General features: G+C 37.6%; 1 protein-coding gene across 33 annotated transcripts in view; it reads left to right on the top strand.

Moving 5' to 3' along the window:
- Positions 1–26,121, top strand: part of DLG2 (discs large MAGUK scaffold protein 2) — a 1,027,768-nt gene that overhangs the window by 900,271 nt on the left and 101,376 nt on the right. The gene's annotated exons all lie outside the window — the stretch shown is intronic.

Raw genomic sequence — 26,121 nt, 5'->3', positions numbered from 1 at the left:
AGTTTGTAGGCAATGGTATGGAGGCTTGGACCCAGATGAAACCAGCTACTTGAAGTTTTGTCCAGATAAGACTGAGGCCAAGTGAATGGAAAGGAGCCAGAGGATATGGCAAAAATCTCTTTTTATTCTGGGTGCCTATCAGTCTGGGAGTGTTGCTGAGGGAAAACTAGCAGTGACTAAGAAATGTATTTAAAATTTTCTCTGGTCTGGAGAACACAGTTGTTTTATCTGAATATGAGTTTGCTCCTGTCATCCATGCCTCCCACCCAGCAGCGAGTGGCTGCAGCGTGCTCCATGGAGTGCTGAGCCTTGAATCCCCTTAGTTACCCAAACTGGTACAGATAACAGCCATCTGCATGGTTAGCAGTGTTTCCTGCTGGAAGCAAGCTACAGCACAACTGCAAGAATTGTGTTGGCTTCCTATTAATTCCTGAATAGGGCTGAAGTAAAGTTTTGGGGCTGAAGTAAAGCACTCTCTGAGTAGCAGACATCTGCTCTCCAAGAGGAATCTTCCTTAGCTTTTGCCTTTTGGTTACAGCTGAAACCAGCCAAGGAACTGATGTTCAAATTATCTTTCATATAAAATCTAACGTATGGGAGAAAATGTCTTGTAAAAAAATGTCCTTAGCTTTGGAATCCATCTCTTTTCTTTGGTCTGAAATATCTCAGGTCTCCTGACCTTCAGGTTTGCTGTGAAGTCCCATGGCAAGTAGTGATCAACAGTTTTTGGTAAAGAATTATTTTTCAGTTTGCCATACGTATAACTAATGTTTGACTGTGCTTTTTCCCTGTGTCAAAAGTAGCTGGAGACTGCAGCAGCAAACTCAAATTTGTGTGCCTGTAACACCTCTATTTTCCCTGTTCAAGCACACACACACAAACTATACTTTTAGATAAAAGAATGCCTTTATACTTTGTGCTGAATCTTGGGTATAGAAAGCTCTAGTGCATAGACCTGAAAACTATTAACCATCTATTAAATCTCTTCTTATTTTATTGTTTTTATTTTTTTTATTTTTATTGAACAGACTAATAAAGTGACATTGCACGCTGTTTCTGAGGACTTTCAGATTTGAATTCAGTAGTCACAATGGATATGAAACAAGAACCTACAGGCACCAGTAATCATAAATCATAAACATAATAAGTAATCATAATGATGTGCTTTCAGTGAGAAGCTCTTCAGTGGGAAAATGGGTTGGAATGACAGCCTAGACATATAGTATCTTTGATGTTGAGAATAACCAATGTAACTTTTTTTTTGGTAGGGAAGAGCTGGAACTTCATAGTAAAAAATGATAATCTGTCATAATTTATTTATTTATTTATTTTTTCCCCCAGAGAGAAAGGCAGAGGAATACCGTTTTAAAGGATTATCAAACACTCAGAACATGAAAGGAACAAATTTGGCAAGTGGAGCAGAGTGTGTTCATAAACACAACGTGCTCTTTGATGTTGGTCTGTTCCTTGTGTTGGAACTGAAATACTTGCAAAGGTCTAATCCTGATATATGAGATTTTTTACGTTTTGTATGATTGTACAAGCAGGAGAGGGTATTTGAGTTAGGAAAGCAGTGAAAAAAAATCACTTCTAAGTAAAATCCATCTCAAAAGTGCTAATTTGTAGATGCTTGTAGATGTTTGTTTTGCTTGGGTGTTAATCCTACACCTTGTATGCTGCAGATGGTTAACACAAGCTGAGTAGTATCAGTCAAAGGTCCTTTTCAAGAGGAAATCTGTTCATTTCAGCTTTCAGTGGAGTTTCTTAGTGCCCTCAGAGGAAGGCCCTAGAGGGCTGTGTTGTCCTAGTGCATAGTCGAAATGCTGTTGGTTGCCATGGTTGTGTCTCTATCACAGAATAGTTATAAACTATGTAGAAGCTGCCCATAAAAAGAGGTCTACGATTCAACTCACATCCAAGATCAGATCTACATGAAAATAGCTGTAAACCCATCATATTACAGGCTGAAAGTGCTCCTAAACCTCTGCTGCTCCTATGGTCCTCAGTTCTCTGTCTTGTCTGGAGTCATCAGAGATGGAGAACATTTGTTATTTTACTTGCCAGTGCACAAACAGCAGCAATACTAATCTCTGGCAGATTCATTCATTTTCTAAACAGTGGCATACTGTCTTCTGTCCTCTACAAACTTTGCATTATTAGTTGGTGGCTTAATGCATTATATTAACATACAGTTTTTATTTTGTATGACAAGCTGAAAATAATGGCATCACCATATTTCTATTTGGGACTTACCAGTGAACTCATTCCAAAATCAGCCTGATAAAACTGCAGATGAATCCCTGATTCCCAGAATACTTTCTTAGTGTAAACAGAAATCTCCTATTATTTTAACCAGGCAGGAGTGTAATCTGGATTGACAACAGTTTTAAAATCCTGAAAGTTAGTGTCATCGTTACATCACACTGGCCAATGTGCTGTGCTTGAAGAATCTGTAAATTGACAGAATGGGACATGGTGTGTCCCTTCTAATTCTTTACTGTACTCCTTCTGGAATGTTTCTTACTTGAAAGAGAGCAGAAAAACAAAACGAAACAAAAAAAACACAAACACCAAAAAACAAAAAAAAAAAAACACTGTAAGTGTGATTTACAATACTGTGTGTTAAATTTTAAAGAAAGGGATTAGTGTGCTGGCATTTGAGCTAAGGAACTGCTAATTTAAGAACTTGCTCTTATCCCTTTTTTGTGTTGTGGTAATAACCTTTAACATTATGAAATAATAAAGAACTGATTGAACTGGGTTGTATACAGCCACTTGCTGCAAGTGAGCCGGCCAGGCAGACTGTAATCAGTTTACATTTTTTTGTTTGTTTTGTTTTGTTTTATAGCTATTTATTTCTACATATTAAGTAGATTGTACTCTCAGAAACATTTCCACTACATTCAGTAATGTGTAAAATGAGTAGAAAAAAACATTCAGAGCAACTTGCAATACTAAGGAGCAAATGATTTTACCTAGCAGTGTCTAAGAAAAGTATTTCTTGCTGAAGACAATCTCTATGTTCCTTACAGCCATTTTAGGAACGTATAAGCACAAATACCATCACCTGCAGCATGCACTACCTGTAAATGGTATTTTATTCTCTCTGTATTTATTTGCAATACTGTTTCATGTGTTTGTGGAAGACCTGTGCATCTCCCATTACCAAAATATTCCCTGTGAAAAGGAATCTATTATCTCACATGGAAAATTGGGAATGGGCAAAATAATTATCTGCTTCATGTGTCATGGATTAGCTGTGACCTCCTCAGCCAGTTTACACTGGCTGGGGGCTGAACCATAGTTCAGAAATGCAAAATATAACTATCAGTAGGTAGCATTAGGTGAAGCCCTTCTGTTAGCAGCAGTTCTCTCTATTTCTCGTCTTTAAGGTACAACCACAGACATTAAATACTTCAGTGAAATACACCCATCCAACACAAACCAAGTTTCAGAAGAGAGAGAAAATAGCACTCCTACATACAAAACAGGTTTCCTAGGCATGGAATCACTTTCATTTCACAATATTTGGCAATTTGTCAGTTAAACCCTAAAATTTTCTGGAGATGTTCTAAAACATCCTTGTTTGAATTTAAGAAATTGTTCAAGAATGGTAAATGTAATTTAAATGTTTCCTGCTTGTGTTTTTCTTCTGTCCCTGTTAAAATTTTATCATCCTGGAGTTATAACAGTAGACTGATCCAGATTCACAAGATTCCTGAAATAACCTTGTGGAGCCACTAAGATATTTTTATGGTAGCAATTGCATTTTGGCTTTTGTAAGTTTATGTGGTATGAATACTTTACACTCAAATGTCTTCCTTTGTATTCACTGTCTTTCTTTTCTTGCAACTCATACCTGACTGCTGACATAACACCCAGGCTCTTCTCTTTTCAGAGATGTGTATAAATTCTGCTTTGTTTATATTTAATTTCTTTCACAGCATAGGTCATAAATGGTACAGATATGAAAAAGCAAAAGTAGAATGGTTTGAAACAGAAAGTAGATACAACTGCGTATTTTCATGCACTTTCTAGTGGAATTACTGTGAAGTGCATATATAACTTTATTTCAGGTTATTTACCATTCATAAATTAGTCTGGCTTTTACCATACACTATTTGTAAACCTTTAAAATCTGATGTTTTTCCTCAGTTATTTCATATATTTAGCAAAGTATGAGTATGACCAAAAAATTGTGAGCAGAGAAGTACTTATTGAGGCTGAAACACTGAACGTTTTTGTTTCTGTTTATTTTCTGAAACCTTGGTCAACAGAGAACAAAACAGACGTAGCTGTAGGTGTTATCTGCAGGATTGTCCACTAATTATAGCAAAAATGTTTGATCCAGTAATAATGATTTGTATTTGTGTTGGGACTTTTCTCAAGATAAAAAACACAGGAAGAAAATTAACTGTTTTGTCTGTCTTTTCTTTTGGATCTATGTAATAATAATATTTTTGTCTTCTCTATTTCTTTTACTGCCAGTGCTGTTCTCCAGTGTTAGGTTGCCTTACCTAAGATCTAGGTTATGATGAATTTTCATAGAAGTATGATTTTTTCATGGAGGTATTATTTTAAAAGTATACTATGAAGGGAAAATACACCTGATCTTTCATGTCATTCTGAAATTCAAAATGCCAGGAATGTGCCCATTTTTTTTTTCTGGCCTAAATATATGAATTATTTTTACTTATTCCTGTTGTCATTTTTAGAATATTAGCAGAAATACTTGTAGACAAGAGAGATCATTATATTAGAAAACAACAACACAGAAGCACAAGAATCAGAAAACAAAGCCAGAGGTAGATATGACTGAAATAAAATGTGTCCTTGTACATTTCTGAAAGGCTTTCAGATTCACACGGTAGCACCTTAAAAGTGAAAATTTCAGTAACAGTACTTGGAAACATTTGATGAAAACCTTCTAATTGTTGGTTGCCAAAATATTTACAACATTGCTCCTCCCCCTCAATTTTCAATTTCCCCAAACCATCCTTCAGGGCAGGGAGAAAAGAGGGGCAGAAGGATCTAATGTTAGATTACCTGTGCTGAAAATAGTGTCCCTGCTACCGAATTGTATTTGAATTAAAAAGGTTATCCTTTTCAGGGAAGAAACATCTTTAATTTACTGTTTTGCCCAGTATAAATTTGGCATTTAACATGCAAGTAAATAACTTCTGTTCCAATAATATTGTCACTCACCTGAATAATAGAAACTATGAAGATCTTAGCACTGACATACAGGGCCTGCTTCTGATCTCACTTGCACCATTTTTATATACCTAACAAGATACAAATGAAAGACCAGCCTGAGACGGCAACCATGATTAACACCTACCTTAGCATCGATGAGGGTTTTATTTTCTGGTTCATACACCTTATGTTGAGTGTTGCTGAACCACTCCATAGGTCACCCAGCTAAAGGTATAGTTAAATTAATCTACTCAATCTGCAGCTCAAGCACCATTTTGATTTAGCCACTGTTCTGTTCTGTAATTTATTTTCAGCATTTCTGTAATTGTGACTGACACCCTTGATGTAGATGCCATTGATATTTTGTATTTGTAGTGCATTAAATTTGAGAAACACACCAGGATTCTTTTGGATAAAAGGCAGTGAAATTGTAAATTATGTTAACATGTGGTATGGAATATCAGCCATCATCAGGTAAATTGCACAAGCCACAGCGTATAGATAACCGCGTAAACTGACATAAATAAAATTAATGTATGATCCTAGGAATTCTTTTTTATGGCAGAGAAAAATCTGAGACCTTATGATACTAATTCCCTAAATTTTAGTTTTAACTTAATTTTTTGAGTTTTTTTTTAAGCACAATGGAAAGACCATTTGAAATGCTGTTGAACTGTATTTTAGCATGAAATACATGACGTCTTCCATTGAAAATGATTCCCCAGGAAATTTCCTAAATATTATTTCTGCAAATGTGAAATGCAGCCACCTCTGCTGATGAAAGAACAGGAAGTTGAATACCAAAAATAACAATATTTTGTGTTCGGGGAAAGCAAAGTCAAAATGATGCTCATTTTAAAAGATAGCAGAAGAAATGTGTACCAAAAATGCAGAATAAATGAGTTTGTGAGTGCTTGACTTAAAAGTTCTGTAGCCATTAAGCTGCAAAGAATTCTGTGTATTTAGTTCACAAAAAAAGTAGTGCTTAGTTGATCTTACCCAGGATTTGTACTTGGACTCCACCAACTCCAGGTATTTCAAATATAGATTCTTAGTCATCTTCTCTGGTGCTAAATGCCAGCAATTATAAGTACTAGTTGACTCATTTCTAAACTCTATGAGTTTTTATGGCTGTTATAAACCTTTGAAAATGCTGACAGACCTGTAGCCGTCGTGGGCACTGTGTTTCAATATCAAGGAGTTTGATATTAAATATAGCCAGATATTAAACCTTTATATTGCTGTACCCAGTCGTTCAACAACAGCATGACCAGGTAGAATAATATGAGCCAGGGGACACTATCACACCTAAAAGTAATATTTTATTTATTCTAATGATTTTTTTTTCATTTTAAAGGACTGAAGTTGTTAACCATATATTATCTTCCCACCGTGGTTTACAAGCTTTGTATTTCTAAGTAGAAGAGAAGAAGGAGAGTTGCTTGTATGTTACATTTGTATATTACCACAGAGAATTAGACCGATTATTGAGAGATCACAAAGTAGTGGAGACTGGAAGGTAGCTCTCGAGATCTTCTGCTCCAACTAGTAGCAGAGGCAGTAGGTTGCTCGAGGTTATGCCCAGTTGAGTTTTTAATATCTCCATGAATGGAGACTCCAAACTCTCTGGGAAAATTGCTGCAGTTTCCGTCATTCTTAGAAGAAAAAAGCTGTTTTTTTTTTTTTTTTTTGGTTTTTTTTTTTTTTTTTTGGTTGTTTGTTTTTTACTAATTTTTAAATGGAATTTTCTGTATTTCAGTTTGTGTACATTGCCTCTTGTCCTTTCACTGGGAACCAGTGAGCTCCATCTGGAGCTTCTTTGCTCCCCTCCATCAGGAGTTTACAGTCTAAACTGGCAAAAATCCATAATGTGTAGCACTAAAGTCCAGAGTTGACCTAAATACTCTCTAGTGCTTGGGGTTTGACATCCAATATGCAGTAAACATGCTAAGGAGGGGCCAGACTTCTCAAAAGAAATGTGAACCCTTCTCAGTATTCTGAGAATACTTCTCAGGCTTGTCCCAGATGTTAAGTCCCACTCATTCTTGTTCAAGATTTGAATGAAACCATACGACTTTTGTCCAATACCTTTTCCCCTTTGCTCAGATATGCTAAATGCCTGCTTATAGTTTAATTTCACTTTGAAATACTGGTGGGTAATGAGAATTATAGATTCATCTACTATTCATCCTTCTACTGATGGTAATTATTTCTTCCCTTACTCTGTGAACTGAAATCTGCCTGCCAGAAATTAAACAGAATCTCATTCAAACAAAAGAACCCTTTCGTTAATTGAGAGACTTGCCTGCATTGCACAGCCTGTGAAGACAAAAGTGCACTTTCAGAATCTTGAGGCTGCCTTCAGCATTGGCTTGACTGAAAAGAAAAAACAAAACAAAATCAACCTATAAATAGAGTATGGCCTACCTAAAAGAATTTAAAACCTCAATTTTACTTTATTTGTTAACATCCTCTTTAGTAGCCTTTCTACTCCAGAGATTTCCCTTCTTTCCTTTCAGAGTAAGTTGTTCTCATTAAGCTCTGTGATTACAAACATGGCTTAGCAGTATTAAATGACTAGATATTTTTATGGCCAAATGGGATTACTTTGATAATTGGCTCTGATCTGTTGCAGAGCCTGTTCTCCCATGGCTGCTGCATCAAGTCTTGTAACATGATAGATGTCCCAGCCAACTGACATTTCCCAGGTCCTTTGATCCTGGATCTCTTCAGAGGTTTAGTTTCTTTTTGATTGTAGACAGAGAGCAACAGCTCCCCCCAATTTTTTATTCCTTCTAATATTGTCCATATATTATATTGCCTTCATAACTTTGTAGTGAAATCATGATGAAGAATGACATTAAAATATGTGAAGTCATCATAGTGTTTCATGCAACCATATCTTACCCAGGTCCTCAGTCTCAGCCATCATGCAGGCAAACCAGATTTTGCTCTTAGGTCAAGCACTCTCTGACTTAAAAATCTTTGGCAGAACAAGCATAACAGAGGTTGACAGAAACCTCTAGCACTGAAGTTACATTTGACATATCCTTATGATAAAGGAATAAACAGACCAGTCAAACAGTTGAAACTGTTAAAAATAAATAAAAACTGAACAGTTTGTCTTATTGGGGTTACATGCTATCTTACAAAACTGAAAGGACTAGTGCCAATATAGTCAGTTTGCATCTACAGATTTGAGGAGATGCAAATTCAGAATTGCGCTTCATCTTGATTATCCTCAAATCTGTAACCAACATAGGACCTTCTTGTGCTTTAAAGTGATATTTCTATCTCCACACAAATGTGTAACATATGAGTCTTCTGTATCCACTATGTTGATAGTGCTGCCTCACTGAAATCTGAACACTTCATTTTTTTCAAATGTACAAAATGATAAAACACTGCTATTTTGTGTGGAAATGCTGAAACTGGTCTTAAAGGTAGTGGGAACAAAAGGCACAGAAAGGGCTGAGAAATCTTTTTCCTGTGGGTGGCATAGAATGTGATATAAGAAACTGGATTTGTATTGATTAGTTTTACATCATTGACATCAGCAGACCTGAAGCTGGTACATATTGGTATATCTGTAAATAGGAAGAAATGCTGCCTGTGTTGAAATAGCAATGAGAATAATTCTGCTTACTACTCATCGTGGAGACAAGAAGTGTAGACCAGTACTGTTCAGATGTAGCCACAATGATGGTCCCATATATTTATTTGGAAATACTAATAAACAGTGAGTCAGGCTTCATGTTTCCATTTAATGTGGTATATCAATACAGATGCATTAAAGTTGATACTTGAGAAAAGGCTAAAAGAAGGTTCCCTATAATAATATAGAATGTATTAATAAAACTCTGTGATGATCCCCAAAAGCATACCAATAACAGAAACCCAGGTGTTACAATCCCTACAAACAGGCCTAGGAAGAAATCCTCCTCCCCATAAAATATGGCTCTTGATATTACTGTGCTAAGTACACCCACCTTGGTCTTGGTCTTACTAGTGCTGCCCATAGTCACAGGGGTATAAAAAAATTATTTTTTTTTTTTGCTTTTTTTTAATCAATATTAATCAGAAATGCAAAAGATATGAATTTAAAAATTCTTTATTGTATCTATATCCACAGAGATGTTCCCTGTAACTTAAAGAAGAGAATGTTTCTGTATTTGGAAATCCCAAAGCCATTATTTCATTATAAAGTCAGGACTAGCCAGTGACAACAAAAACAGTATTCTGTATTCCAGGGATACTTCAGTAGCCTTGAAAGCTTTTCTTGCTCAAAATATATTCACTAGTGTCTTTTCGGTAATGAACAAAAGATGCAAAAGAGGTAATTCTCATAAAACCTTGATTAATCTGTGTATGTTTACAAGTGTCATTACTTTGCGTGTAAAAAAGACAGTATTTTTGAAGCAGCTTGACAGGCTGGGGGCTAATGCCTGTATTGTACTTCTATGCCTGTGCCGTGAGTTATCTGGAGTAGGACATGATTACGGCAGTGCTCCCCTTGACTAGCCAGTGGGTATAATCCTGCCAAGTTCTGTTGTCAGTCCATCGGTACAAATAATGTCAACAGTAATTAGTCACCACCCATTTTCATCCCTTTTGTCATCTCTGCTCTTTGGGGCAACCACCACCACATTATGCATGCTTCCAGTCCTGCCTCTGTCTTGCAGGAAAGGGAACTCCTTTAGTACTCCCTTTTCATGGGATGTGACTATTGCCTGTGCCCCTCTTTAATCTCCTACAGGGGAAAAAAAAAAAAAAAATCAATCAAAAACATTAAGAAAAGGCTACCTTATGTGCAAGCCAACCGTTTGGATAAATGTCATGTTCAGCCTGACATTTCCCACCGCCAGTTCTGTGGATAGCTGAACAAGCTGGGGCTGCAGCCCCCAGGGAATAATGGGGGAGAAACTCAAAGGTCGTTGCGATTGCGGTGGAGCAGATACTTTAAAGCAGAACCCGAATATAAAGCATTGTAGCGGCTGGCATGCAAATTAAAATGTAAATAATGTTGACAAGCTTTCCAGCAAGACATCAAACTGCCAAAGGGCAATTTTGCCTTCTCCAGGCCTTTTTGCCCTTCATGAGCATGCTACAGCTGTTTCCTTGGCCAGCAAGAATAGTAACCTCTAGGGAAAGGAGGCATATTAAAGTCGTAGTGGTTCTTAGCAGCTATCACATTTGCAATGGTTTCTTTTCAGAATGTTTCATAATCTTTTTTTTTTTTTTTTTCACTGTACTTGCCTTAGAAATGTACATTATACAATCAATCTTAATGAATAAACAAAAATATGCATATATCCATGGACAAGCATCTATTACAGTTTTAAATCTATGAAATTCTTACAAGCTTCATGAAAGTAGGGTAACTGTGAGAGACTATTCCAGGCTTTTGACATAATTATATAGCAAAGAAATCAGAAAGGTGAGATGAGAGGAGAGAAAGTCACTCATTACATTGTATTTAAAATGTAGCAGAAACTAGAAAATATTATTAAATGTGAGATGGGTTTTTGAAAATGAGAAATAGAAGAGACATAGCTGAGGTAGAAGTCAAATGATACAGTCTTGCAGTTCTTGGAATAGAATTACCATGAGTATCCTGTGTACGGGAAATATGTGGGTAAAGATGATTATTATTACTTTAAGAAGTGTGCTTTGATTTTATCTTTTTTGTTATTTTTATTATTTTCCTAGTGATTTAGTTCTTTTTATTTTAATGACTGGGAGAAATTCATTTTAGTATATTTTAAAACGTGCATTTAAGCAGCAGCCCCCTTGTCATGTCTCCCCTCCCTTGGAAGGGTTCTGCCCTCTGCTACCTGTGCCCTTCAGAACAGCCATTTGGCAGGCACTGCGCAGCAGAGCCAGCTGTGTGGCAAACCTCTACAAAGCTGATTTTTGTTTCCCTTTGTCAGTGCAAGATACTTGCTGCCTGTTGGGATGCTTTTAGAGGCCTCCTGAGCCAGCCATCTCAAAACAAGAATGGTTTGCTGCAGTAATAGTGTCTGCTAATGTCTCATTACAATCAATTTAAATGCTTCAATTCCACTGAGAGCTAATAACACATGAAAGTCAAACCAGGCTCCTAATTTCAAAGACATATATTTTTTTGTAATGAACTGAACTATTATGCCCTGTTGAAAGCTCCACTATAAAAGGATTTTAAAGCTGCATTTGTAGGGTCATTAGGAGCTCCTCTTATGTATCTTCTAAGCTTTGAACAGTCAGATATTCTTAGCTTTCTGTTTATCTTTAAAAAAATAAAAAAAATAAAAAATTAAGCTTTATTTATTGCCCTTTGCTAAATACATATTTAATAGTGTTAAAAAATTAAAGTATGACCTGCCTAGCTTCCAGCAAGCTTCCTATTAAATTTTATAGAAAAGACAGTTTGTTTCTTTGTCCTTTATTCACTTTATTCTTATATTTCCACTCCCAACTCAGTCTCTATCAACTTGATTTTCTTTCAACTAAGTGGCCTTGTAAAAAGGAAAGTTGAAGTAATGATAGCAAATTGCACCTGAAATCATCACGGGCCACTCTTCAGATGGAAATCTGCCAGGAGAATGGAGACAAATTGAACCCAACAAGCTCAATACGTGTTAGAGAAACAAGAAGATGCATACATAGAAAGGAAAATCAAATGTACAGTGTTTTGTTTGTTTGTTTGTTTTCCAGATCTGGAATCAGTAGGATATAGAAAGCTTTGGGAAAACAGAAGAGCAGTTAGGCTGAAGAAGGGGAATAGAAAGCAGGCTTGCGTATTCTTTAAAAATGTAAAAGGAAGTCTTCTCCAACTTAGGAGAAGACTTAAACAGGTAGTTTAAGAGGAACACTGGAGAGATGAGGCAGATGAGTGGGAAGGACAGAAGCATGGGGATCAGACACCCTGGCTGGGTAAAGGAAGACCAAAGACTGCAGCTTAAAACTTAAGGAGTAATATGCAGTCATAAGAGATGTAGAGGACTGTAGCCTTTTGAAGGAAGGCAAACCAAGCAAACTGAAAAAGTTGGTTTAACACAGACTACAGAAGGGGAGGGGAAATGTATTTAGCCATTCCTAGCATAGCTAGACACTGTTCAGACTGTACAAGTATAGTCCCAATTACAAGACAGCTTAGTCTAAGCTCTGAAGCTTAACTTGGCCTACTGTACTGGCAGGTGAATATTTATCATCTTCTTTTGTTTGTGCATGTGGCACCAGGAAAAGTACATTGCTTTCCCATTGAAGTCCAACACAACCCTCTCAAGATGAAAAGATAACTCATCCTTGAGATCAGTAGTCTGTGGTGGGACCAAGCAGCCCCTTGGACCACTAGGAAACAGGCCAAAGAGGCTGCCTGAACCTTTTATGCCTTTAATTTCTATGGCTAGACTAGTACACTACATAGCCATTTAGGAGTGAATTTTGCGATAAATTTATTCAAAGAAGATAGCTCTCTATCACAAGAGCTTTATCACAGGTGAAAGCTAAAATGGGTTTATGAAATATTCTTGAAGCATTCTCTAAGTCCACAGGCAAATAACGTTACTCCACAAAATGCCACTGCAGTCGGATTGGTTTGGGCGTCACTGATCTTGTGTGAATTAGCACAAATTAATTTTCACATTAACCTGCTTACAGCCATGAACACTGCACTAGGTACTAGGGGATTCAGTTAATTACAATAATAATACTTCTGTGCTAATTACAGGGACACACCAAAAAGGTTTCTGTAGCAATACTGACCCATTTTATTGCATGTAGGCCACCGGCAGTAATGAGCTTCATCTGTCCCAATTGGAATACAGTCAGTTTCTTTAAGGTCTCATTTCTGACATTTGCAGACTTTCCAAAATGTTTTCACTTGCTAAGCTATTCCTTCCTGTCTGCTTAGCTGTGTTCCACTTTAAATTATTATTTTTAATTTCAATATATCTCTAGTGTTGACATATTTCAGATTACTATATGGCCTTCTCTTCTGCATTGTAAACTAGGAGGAATGGTTCTTAAAAGCAGAAAAAAAAAGCTTCAGATGACATATTAGGAATAAAAGCAGCTGCAAGGAGAGCAGAACAAGAGAACATAATGTTTGGGATGGTTGAAGTGTCTCCATCTCTGGGGAACTTTAAGAACAAATTACACAGGCATCTGTACAAAGCTATAATTGTGTCGTATGCTCCCTGATGCCTTTCTGATCCCAAGTGGCTTTGAGGCTGGCAACCTTTCTGGTTCCTCTTCACTCTGAGGGCTCATGCTCAGACTCAGACTCATGCTCCAGTTGCAAGTTTCTGATGCCTTTCAATCATGTCAGGATGTGCTGTTTGTCCTTGGAAAATGCTAGGCAATGCAATTTGATGCAATCCGTTACCATAGAATTATAGAATCACCTGTTTTAGAAAAGACCTTCAAGATCACCAAGTGCAACCATCAACATGACCTACCAAGTCCCGTCACTAAGCCTCGTCCCTTAGTGCCACATCCACGTGTCTCATACATACCTCCAGGGATGGGGACTCCACCACTTCCCTGAGCAGCCTGTTACAATGCTTGACCATCCTCTCCATGAAGAAATTCTGCCTAATATCCAATCTAAGCCTCGCGAGGTGCAACCTGATGCCATTTCCTTGTGTCCTATCACTTTTCACCTGAGAAATCATTGAGGCCTCAGCTAAATCATCCCATTGTGCTTCAAAAAATTCAGTCAGTTGCCACCACACAGAAGAAATTTAGGAACTCGATCACAAACACCAGCCCATAATACACTTCTAGACAATCTCACCCAAGCCACTCTCTTTTGATCTGAGTATGTGCCTTTCTTGGGAGAACACAGGAAACTAAAGTCATAACTTGTTCTTCGAGAAGTTTAAGTTTTTGGGGGTTTTGACTCTCCTTGTCCAAACTGGCTCTGAAAGCTGGATGGGTGTGACCTTTATCAGGGCTAAATCACGCAAGTGATCATTTTGATCCACTGCCTTTTCCTACATAGATCATACTGGACATTCACAAGTGGAAAAGCAGAAAATCAGTGTCTTGAAGAAGTGAGTCTACCAAGGCTGAACCAAAACACAGTGCCAATAAAATATTACAGAATATCACCATTTTTGTCAACAACTTCTTCAGGAAAGGGAAAGGCAGTCTCCAGGGAGTTACATAATAAACAGATGTCAGATAAATCTTAAGGCAAAGCCATAGACTGTGGTCTTGAAAAACTGTCACCGTATTAAAAATTATTATTTCCCCAATGAGAATGAGCCTAAAAGAATTTGCTTTTCAAGGGAACATATGGCACTGCAATCCAACTGCTGTCACTAGCTGTAGGCTGGTAACTGTAGGGAAAGTCTGTGCCAGTAAACAGTTAACATTTGCAACAGCCCCTTTTTCTCTCTCTCCCACCCCCTCTCTCCATCTCTCTCTCTGCATTCTATATATGTGCGCGCACACACACACACACACACACATTATTTATTCTCTCTCTCTCTCTCTGCATTGCATTGAGGTAGGGTAGTATAAAATACTGATCAAACAAAAATAACCACCATGGTAGAAAAACAAAGCAATCACAGAATGACTGAGATTGGAAGGGACCTCTGAAGATCATCTAGTCCAACCCCCTAGTGAGCAGAATCACCTAGACCACATTGTGCAGGATGGCATCCAGGCAGGTTTTGAATATCCCCACAGAAGGAGACTCCGCAATCTCTCTGGGCAACCTATTCCAGTGCTGTCATCCTCTGTTCACTTTAGAGAACAAACTGCTGGTCCTTGGGAAAAGCTGATGAGGTTGTCATTCTTATTCTGCGATGCTTGTCAAAGTCATGAAATAATACAAAAAGCCTGGATATCGGGTGGGAAATTTTCAGCACTTCTATTTTCTACTAATTTTTAAGCCTTGTCCATAATGTGTCTCACCACCACAGCAGGGAGATAGCAGAAGTCTTCTTCCTGTGGGATTGACCTATGTGCTGAGCTTCAGCAGATTTAGGTGATCTGTTACAAGATACTAAAGAATTGGCACAGGGAGCATAAAGGGCCTTCCAAATATCTATTTAACTACAGATAGTGCTTTATCTGGGAAATGATACCCATAGTGCCCATCATAAGGAAGGGAGAAAAAGGAATGATGTGCAGTTAGGAGACTGAGAGATGCATAAGTCTCTCAGTAGTATGTAGAAGTACACTTTAAAACAGCTTTAGAAACAAACAGGGAAGTAAATGCAAAATGGGATAAAAAAAAAGATACAGTTTTACTTTTTTTTAGTAAAGTTGAGAAAATTTTCCACATATCAGCCTTTGAAAATGCATTTAATTTTTAGAAAAGGAATATGATTGATGCAATGTATCTGTTTTTTTCAGGGGATTGTTTGATAGAGTATGATACAGGGCACTGCCATTTAAAACAGCATATAGATTAAACAAACACTGTAAAAGAGAGGCAAGCATAGCAGGTAAAACTGAAACAAATATTGGATTGATTATTTAGCAAAATGGAGATTGGTAGGTGAAATAGTGCTCTCTCTGTAAATCTGTCCTGAGAATCAATATACAATGGAAGAGCAATTTACACAAAGTCACTGTGTTGGTGAAAAAGCCAATAAGCAGACTTCGATGGCATTTAGTTAGAAGAATGAATCTAGCCATTTGAGGACTGGATTCTTTGTGTGGTCTTCCAAGAGTTATGAAATGCCAAAATTTAAATACATCACGGACAAGATTTGAGCAGTTTATCAAGAGGATTTTTGTTTTTGATTTTCTGTTAAAGCTGGAACTGGGTTTAAGAAGATCTTGTCTAGCTAGATCTTTGTGCTTTAAAGGCTCCCTGGTTCTGTGTGTGATGAGCTCAAGAATGACAGCAGTGATTATGAGACATTTATTTGATTTTCAGACCTTATTCCAATTTTACATGATCTGGTGCTCAAGCTAAACAACATTTCAGAGCACCCAGACCATCAAATATAGCCTCTGTGTCTAAATAACAGCCAATTGCAGAACATTTATGTTTGCACCTAGATATCCTGCTGCACAGTACTCAAAATATTCCTTGTAATAGGCTAAGAGGCATGCAGGGAGCTTGACTTATCCTGAGGTAACATATGTATTTGTCTTTTTAAAATTCATTCAGGCTTGTAATGTACTCAACCCTTCCCTATTAGTTGTTTGCATTAATAATGGTAATCCCCCTTAATCAGGAAGCTCTAGAAAACTAATATAATTCTGTGGCTGCTTTCAGTACTGCCTCTTAGAAAAGATTGATACACGTGGGAATATTTTTAATCGTTTTATTCCTTTCTGCATGCTTTCCTTTTTGTTCAGGACATTTGGGATTTATTTATTTACTTATTTATGGTAAATATGAATACTTTTGTTTCTAGTTTTGCTCAGTTTTCTTCAATTAAGTAGAGTGTCCCAGACAGCATTAGGAGATGGCAGAAGATACCCTTGTGTGGAAGAGCAGTATGACTATCAGAAAGTGAAGGAGTACAGGAAGAAGTAGTTCTATTACCCAGCAGATGTCAAAGTGAGGAAGGGAATAAATCGTTTATTAATTGCATTATTCAGTATAAGAAAATGGCACTAATCACAATAGCAAAACAATTCAACTAAACTCCCACTCTACTCTGCACTGGTGCACCCTCACCTCAAGTACTGTGTGCAGTTCTGGGCACCACAGTACAAAAAGGACATTAAACGGTTGGAGAGTGTCCAGAGGAGGGCAACAAAGATGGTGAAGGGCCTAGAGGGGAAGAATATGAGGAACAGCTGAGGGCACTGGGCCTGTTCAGCCTGGAGAAGAGGAGGCTGAGGAGGGACCTCATCACAGTCTACAACTTCTTCATGAGGGGGAGTGGAGAGGCAGGTGACCTGTTCTCTGTAAACACCAATGATAGGACCTGTGGGAATGGTGTTAAGCTGAGGCAGGAGAAGTTTAGGCTGGAGATCAGGAAGAGGTTCTTCACCAAGGGTGGAGAATACTGGAACAGAACACACTGGAACAGGCTCCCCAGTGAAGTAGTCACTGCACCAAGCCTGTCTGAATTTAAAAAGCGATTGGACTGTGCACTTAGTCACATGGCCTAAACTTTTGGGTAGACCTGTGTGATGCTAGGAGTTGGACTTGATGATCCTTATGGGTCCCTTCCAACTCAGGATATTCTATGATTCTGTGGTTCTACGATATTTATCCCTGTTTATTTTCAAAAAATTTTCCTGATGGTCCTTCTGATCTCTGCTTTAGCTGGTCTGTATATCCATCCTGGTATGTGTATCATAGTTCCTGCATCAGGTAGTACTGGTATTCTCTCTATTACTTCGTTTTCTGCTTTAACCTATTCTTTTATAATGACTTGCGGGGTTTTTGTTTGTTTGTTTGTTTGTTTTTGTGTTGGTTTTGTTTTCCTGTTGGTTTTAGCTTTCATGATGATTTATGGAATTACTAAAATCACATTAGCTGACCTACTAGCTTTTAATTTTAGGAATAAAACTCTTTTAGAAAAACCCCATTGTTATCTCTTCCCACTCTGAGTATATAAGAATTTAATGGAATATAAATAGAAAATTGGCATATGAAGTCTTTGTGAAAGTTTTTGTGAAAATTTTTGTAAAATTTCAATTTGGAGTTTTGAGCTCTCATTTAGCAGTTTAGTTTGTTTTCATTTCTGTCTGAAAATCAGATGGGTCAGACCTTTTATATCAAAAACTCTTGCAGTATTCTATATATCAATAACTTGCACAGTGAATTCTTGCAGTATTCATAGGCACGTCATGTTTCTTCTTAATCATGTTAAGTTGTTATTGATCCTGAAGATGAAAAAATAGGATTGTACCCTTTTTCTTTTCCCAAAAGGTCTAGTACAAACCAAATCCAGGTAGCATCTTATGCATACTATGGAAGATACCACCTGCCCTAGTCTGCCCCCCGCTCTGTATTGCTGCCTCTTCACTTTTGCAGGCAGAGTTTCATGTCAGAGTACTTCACAGTCTGCATCAATCAGACTCTGCCAGGTTAGCATAAGTAGTCTAAACAGTCTAACCTACTTGATTCTTACTGAAACACGTTTGGGAAAACTCACAACAGCCATGTAGCTGATGTGGACTGGCACCCAGAAGACTTTAGGAAGAAGGAACCTTATAAACAGTTGGAGACAGGGTAATAACCACTTAGCATCAGAGCCCAAAAAAGAGGAATAGCTAGCCTCTGTAGATACAAGGTTAGTGAAAACCACAAAAACTACTTCCCTGTATTGCCGTGCCTAAGAAACTCTAGCAACAGTCACCTCTGTATTATGTTTTCTCCTGTCAATTCATGTCTTTAAGATCTGGAAGCAGGCTAAGACAGCATCATCATTAAGATGATATGGCTAATCAGTATAAAATGCTCAGCTCCTAAGAAACAACTACTCTCGTTAAAAAGAAGCAAGAAAAAGCAGTGAAGCAATAATAACAAGTAACAATTGCCCCAGAACTATGATTTCAGATGGGGAATTGTGGAAATTGAATAAATGTCTGAAAATAAGATCCTCTACCACTAGCCTGAAGCAATGAAATAGCTAAATGAATTAGCTTAGCTATTAATAGAAAGCAGGTTTTGTTTCTTTGCAATGTCCCACATAAACATTTGTTGAAGAGAAAGGATTCAAATGCAGGGAAGCTTTTTTCACCTTGACAGAGAGTCATCTTGTACCTAAAACACCAAAGATATCTTTAAACATTGCTGCACTGTACAAAACAGTAACTCCTACAAAGCTATCAAGGTTAATGAGACATATGCTATTCTGCTGGGCAAGCATGGCTGTGCAAGTCGTATGCCTGAGGTAAAGAGATGTGCCCAGCTTTTCCAAGATCTCACACTGCTGCCAAGGCAGACCATATGTGGTATGTTTGTTGCAGAGCTTGCCCCTCAGACATGTACACACAACGTTGTCCAACATGTCAGCTCAGTGTGAGCCTCGTGGAATTTGAAAAAGTGCCCCAAACAGTCCTGTTTAGTTTGGGTGTGCAGCAATTCAGATAAAGGGGGGGACAAGTTTTTGAGGATACAGTAAAACTCTCTGCAGGTAAAAGGTTCTCAAAATCTTGGGAGAGAAGGCAAAGTTCTTTGCTGAAGGTGTTGAGTGGCACACAGTTTTCTTCAACAGCTGGGAGAAGCTATAAGAAATTCCCAGCTGAGAGAGTGCAGGCTGATGCTTCATAAGCCAAGGATAGGCTTTAAGGGGATGGGTAGAACAACACCTCAGTGGGATACAAAGTCCTTGTCACTCACTAATAGCTTGATTTATTTTAGTACATCTCTTTCATTATGAGGCATGAAGTTGCTGAAACTAAAGCTTCCAGAGACTAATTTGGATTGGAATTACATTCCCTGTGACTATGAATAGAGCACAGTATTAGTCTCCTGAATGTATCGTGGGAGGAAGGTATCTTTTCAGGTGTATTTATATTCACAACTAACACAATATAAGGGCTGTATCTAATGGTGCAACAGATGGAAGAAGCATTATCTTCAGTAATAAAGTAAGTGAAAATAAAGTTAATAGTGACGTTTAGGCAATGAGACTAGCTACAGAATTAAATTTTAATTTGAGGGCAGGCTCAAGTGTAAAGGCTTTACCTGTATATTCATAAAGGAAGACAACCAACTAATATCAAAAAATGAAGAAATTAATGGTCCTACTGTGATGAAGTTCTAAAGGCCAAAGCAATGAGTGAAGTCAATAAATATGCCTGTGTCATTATTGTTGAAAGATTCCTGAAAAGGTGTGTTGAAAATATTCTAATAAAAACAAGCAAGAATATTCAAACTCATAAAAACTAATAAAATGTAAATGTATCTTCCCTTTGCTCAATATTGAATTCTGTGTTTTTCATTTCCTTTGAGTGAGCTCAGGGGAGCTGTATGACTGATAAGAAATAGAAGCATAACATGTTCTGTTGCTCAGTGCATAGTGAATGGAGTAAGGCTATTCAAGCAACATTTTCTCCAATAAATAATGCACGCTATTGCATCGTCTATTGATGGTATCATAATTGTATGCATTTTTTCCTGTCAAGTGATGAATTTAACTGATGTTAAATCTAACTGATCTTTTGGACTCATTAAAAGCATAGCACTTGCCATACCATATTTGATCCAAAGCCAATCTTATCCAGAATCATGTCCCTGGCTGTGGACGACAGCAGACACAGCATGTCTGGTTATAAGAAGCAAAGGTACAGTGAACTGTGCCTAACCACAGCATGCTTCTTTGAGGTCTGTGGTAACTTCTGAAAGAATAAACAAATATTTCTCACCATCATTAACTTGCTACATAAAAACTTGCAACCTCAGACTATAGAAATTATAACTAAATTTCTAATCATCTAAAAACAGCAGTCAAGGTACTTTTGGCAAAAAATGGTTCAAGATAAAATGTTAAACAACAAGCAAAATGTCATAAAAAAGACATAAATTGCTAACTGTAAAATTAAAAACAATTCATGTATTTTGCCCACTCCTTCACTTTTGCTTTCAGAGGCTTCCAGAGCTGTATGATGCAAGGCACCTGGCAGGCATAGCTAAGGACACGTCAATCTGGCACCCAAATATCTGCCTTAGGTGCTGTAGTATGGGTATATAGCATATAGTATGTCTTGTTCTTTGTGACTCACTCAGGTTCACATTATAAATCAGCAAGAATCAGACCCGGTCCTCCGAACTCTTGATACTGGTTTTCTAACCTTCCTCTGGCCTCCATGTGTAAGATGGGGTGACTGCACAGAATTGTGGGTAAAGGGCAGAAATGGAAACTACTCACTTTTGAAACAAATGCATTCTTCTTTTATTTTAAATCTTAAACCATTCAACTTTCTGCTAATATGGGGCAGAGAAAAAAAAAAAAAAAAAAGATTTGCATAAATAGCACAAATAATATTGCCATCATAATAGTATCATGCTCATTGCTATCTCAGATATTCAAAGCAGAAAGTTTGCGACTTGCTGCAGTGGCATACAACTTGTATTTCCACAAAACAGAACAGTAAAAAAAATCTCAGAAGGCTTAAACTGGCCTGGATCCACTGAAAAGATGCCAAATTGATACAGACGCAGAAGCTGGTCTGGCAGCCATTCCATTATTATGGTGTCTGCAGTTATTTGACATACCCTTTTTGAGGTGATAAAATTCTCTATCTAACTAATGCCTTTTTAGTTGATTTTTGCTTGTTTGTTTGTTTTTCTTTTGTGTTTTAGTAGTGTTGTCTGTTGAAATTGAATGGTTTGAGTTTTTCTTTCCTTCCACACCACCCCAGTTGAGTCCAAGAGATATATATCACCTTTTTCAACCTCCCGCTTAGCAATCATTGCTTCACCATTTGCTGTAGTGGGTTAGAGATGCATTATTTTAGAAGTGCAAAAGCAGCAATTATGAAATCTGTTGTCATCTAGAAGCAAACAGTGATGATCCTGAATTACACTGGAAAGCAAATTTTGATACCTGCTGACAGAACAAATTTCTCTTTCTCTAGAAATGCTAACACTGAAAGAGTTCAAGCTAATAAAACCTTGGACTGTGATGCTGCACTTCTATTTTTAACTCTTGTATACTTTGTCAGCATTTCAGTTGCCTAACTTTATTTATAAGATCAGTTTGGTGGTTTTTTTTGTTTTGTTTTGTTTTGTTTTGCTTTGTTTTTTAGTTCTTTAAATTCAATCAAAGCTACAATTTTACTATAAACTTAAAAGTGAAAAATAATAGTAATGTAACTTTATAAAAATCTGCAACTCTTTCTCACAAAAGAGCAGCTGCATCTTTATTCATTTTTCTTAGCTGTTCTTTATGACCAAAAATTACCATGAAACCATCACAGATATAAACCAGATATAAAATCAACCACAGATATAAAATCTCTTTTTTTAGATTTAGAAATTACTTGATTTTTCACTACAATTTTCTAAAACTTTCTTGAGGTTTAGTCTCTTCCATTCATTTTTGGTCTTTTAAATACACCTTAGACTTCCAAGAGCTTTCTTGTATGCTCAAGTGCAATAAATAGTCTTTTAGGCTATTTCCAAAGTGATCTGGAGAATTTGAACCTAAAATTTCGATATAGTGCTTATTTTAATTGAAAAAAGTCCTTGGACCATATATATGAAAGGACTCAAGTCACAACAGCACTCATCCTATCCACAACATCTAGGCTTCCACCATGGATCTCACAAACTCTTGGTACAACATGCGGAGGAGCTTAAGCACCAATGAATCAGTCTTCTAACAGCTTGAAAATTCAATCAGATATTGGGCCATCAAAAGTTAGTCCATAGGAAACACAGAAGGGAAGTTGACATTTAGAAACCTCCACACCATGTAGGTACCCACCTACCCAGTTGTAGAAGGGGAGGCAAGACGTTAATCATTTCAGCAGTAAAAATGTAGGTGCCTGCATAACCTCAGATGCCCAAGTGGATTAGGCAGGATTTTGTAGATCGTGGTTTTGACCTTGGCCAGCTAAACTTGACGTTTCAGTTTAGGTGCAGTACTGCTAGCTTTTGTTGTTGTTGTTTGTTTTGTTTGTTTGCTTGTTAGTTTTTAAGGGGGTTATTTTTAGGGGTTTGGCCATTTACCTTGCTTTTATTTCTCTGTATGTGAACTAGGGAATTCACATACTCAAGGTGTTTGAAGGGCTATCCAGTCTTTTCAACCTAAGCAAGTGCTTTTCAAAACAAACAATTACATTCATATTCAAAGATTAGAATATGTGTGGGTGCCAGATTTAGCACTTGGCAAGCCGTTGGAATGCGGCAGAAATACAAACATCGGCTCCCTGTCTGCATATTAAGGCTACTGTGTCCTGTATGAAGCAAACACATTTAAAAAAAAAAAACACAGCTTGTTCAAACTGGTGTCCATATTTGATAAATACATTCAGTTTTGGCCTTGGTTGGGTTTGGGGACAATTCACACTGTAGTAATTCAAGCTGACTCCTCTCTCTCCTGACTACTCAGAGAGCTGAGCAAGCCAGCTTCAGAAAACAGACACTTGGAAAAATAGATGCTTGGGGCAGCACTACTGGGGTTTGCAGACACTGATGGCAGAGCCCTGAAAAAAATAGTATTGCTGTCACTGCATCCAGACCATGGCTGGCAAGAGCAATCTGCATTCCTGCACCGAAAGGCACTAGCTCTTCAGGGCTAGTAGGTTGTATTTCAACCCCTATTTCAACAGCTAAATTCAGGTCTATTTGCAATGCTCTGAATCTTGCACCATCTCTAAAGTTGAATATGAACAAGCACCTCACTCCATTTCTTCTACCCTGTTTCTTAGAGTGACATTTCCAGAGCCATAGGCCACCAGACGCCATTATATGATCTGGTCTGACCTCAGCAATGACATAGGTTACTGTTTGCTCACCCCTTTACTGTTTGGTCTAATATTTAACTTTATCAGTTTCTTAAGCTACTAGAATTAGTTTGTGAGATCATTAGTGATTCAGGTAATGGGTAGGACCTTTGCAGATGGATTTTGGTACGTAAAAATTTGGCATATTTCACTAATGATGCACTCTGGCAGCAATATGTTCTTTGTTCTCCCTTTCTTGAAAGGGCATGAAATTAGTGAATCAGCCTTAACTACATTTCTTGTCAGTATGCCACAACCTTAGTGCCCTTTCAATTGTGTAGGAACCTTTGAAGTATATTATTTAGCTTCAGTACTGAGTTTGAAGGAAGCATGAAGTGTTTTTTATAGACTTTAGCACTGCCACTTGCTTGCACCTAGCAAATGCAAAGGTATTAGGAAACAGCTCCTCTCGTATGACCTCATATATTAAGAAATGCTAAGAAACAACCTTTTCCCAGTGGGAAGGACTACCATGGCAGTTCTGATAGCAGAAATGGATTATCACTCGTTCATTTTCTATTCACGTTTCAAATGCAGCAGTCACTGTAGCATCTAGGCATCAGTAAAAGAAGTAGGAGGACTGAGATTAAAGAAGCTGATCTGAGCAGGGTTAAATACTACCTGCATTGATGGCCTTGCAATTTTTGGTCCAAGAATTTGTTGGGAGAAAGGGGAAAATGTACTTTTTTTTTTTTAATATAATTTTTATATTTTTTTTATGCACCAAATATGAAAAAGGTACTTTGGGAAAATGTGTACCCATAAATTTGGTAATTTTCAAGTTATATATGTATTTCAATTCAAAGGAAAAAAAATCTCAGGATCACAAGGAAATAGAATTACCATTCATACTTTAGTATTTCTTAGTGAATCAGAGAGCAGTACCTTGAACCATGTATTTCCACTACACACTTATTAGAGAAATTTTAAGATGTGTTGTGGTTTCAGAATGTCTTCTGAAAACAGAGAGATCATTTAATTCAGAATAAATTGCTCTCTATAGGTATATTAAAGGAGGCTGTAGCGAGGTGGGGATTGGTCTATTCTCCCGTGTGCTGGCAACAGGATGAGGGGTAATGGGCTAAAGTTGTGCCAGGGGAGGTTTAGGTTGGATATTAGGACAAACTTCTTTACCAAAAGGGTTGTTAAGCATTGGAATGGGCTGCCCAGGGAAGTGGTTGAGTCACCATCCCTGGAGGTCTTTAAAATGTCTCCAGATGTAGAGCTTTATGATATGGTTTAGTGGAGGACAGATTAGTGTTAGGTCAAAGGTTGGACTAGGTGATCTTGGAGGTCTCTTCCAACCTAGATGATTCTGTGATTCTGTGAAATTTATAGTCAATTAAAATCAGTTAAATTCCAAATGCCCTTGCAAGCTAGAACATAAAATGTAATAACATCATCTGATCAACCCATAGTCATCTGGGTGTCTCATGTGCTGGTGTTGGAGTTGCAAATAGCTGGATGCTGTGCTAGAGAGTCAGATTTTCGGTCCTCTCTTCTCACTCTCCAGATTGGTGTCTAAATCTGGGAGTCACTCCCACACCTCACATACAGAATCTGCCTGGGACATGGTTGTTTATTAAAGGGAAAGCTGCCATTGCAGCTGCTCTGATGCAAATCATTCAGATCCTTGGCCTCATCCAGGTATACAACATCAAAGAGACTGAATTGTACTATGTGTTTACTGCCTTATTCCATGTATCCAGCACATGACAGTGACCTAGTAAGAACCCTGAAATCTTAGTATTTTGCCTGTATGCAATGGACTGACATTGTTTGAGGAAAATAAATGAGGGCTCTTTCTTTTTAAGATCACCTTTCCTATCTGCCAAGAAGAAATGTTAAATTCTGTTATAATGAAACAGAAGTTAAACAAAGTCCTGTTTGGAAGATGATTATTTACTAAATACATTTCAGAGCAAGCGAATAGAACAAATATGACTCACATAGAGCAAACTTAAATCCTAGACTGGGATAAATATCTCAAAACTAAACCCCACTTTACAAAGCAACTCAGGTTTGTAGGAGCCTTAGTTCCTTTGAGGGTTTGGGCTTTTAAATCACTGAGAAGTTTAAAGATGTGCTGTAGGTGAAAGAAATACCAAGAGAATAATCTAAAGAATAAATTTGAAATACAGTCTGCATGTAGGAGTGTCTCTTCTTCTGACATGCGGAATTTCAGCTGCAGTCAGTGAAGTCACAGGTACGTGGGAAGATTGAAGAGCCATATAACACAGCAGCACTTCCCAGATGATTGGCAAAGTAGCCACTGTCACTTAAAAAATCAGTAGGCAATGTCAAATAAACTCAATGGAGAGGGAGTTAAAATTCATCATCAGAAGAAAGGAAAAAGACAAAGCAAACAAACAAAGGAGAGGGAGTTAAAATTCATCATCAGAAGAAAGGAAAAAGACAAAGCAAACAAACAAATAAACACAAACCCAAATTAAACCACTCTGGTAAGCCAGCTTGAAGGTAGCTAGCATCTGTGCAAAACATGGGATCTTGGAAAGGTCAGATGTTATTATCCAATGAAAAGTTAAAGGGCACTGAATA

This window comes from Anas acuta, chromosome 1, assembly GCF_963932015.1.
Source record: "Anas acuta chromosome 1, bAnaAcu1.1, whole genome shotgun sequence".
NCBI classification, from domain to species: domain Eukaryota; kingdom Metazoa; phylum Chordata; class Aves; order Anseriformes; family Anatidae; genus Anas; species Anas acuta.
This window is presented reverse-complemented; position numbering and strand designations above follow the sequence as displayed.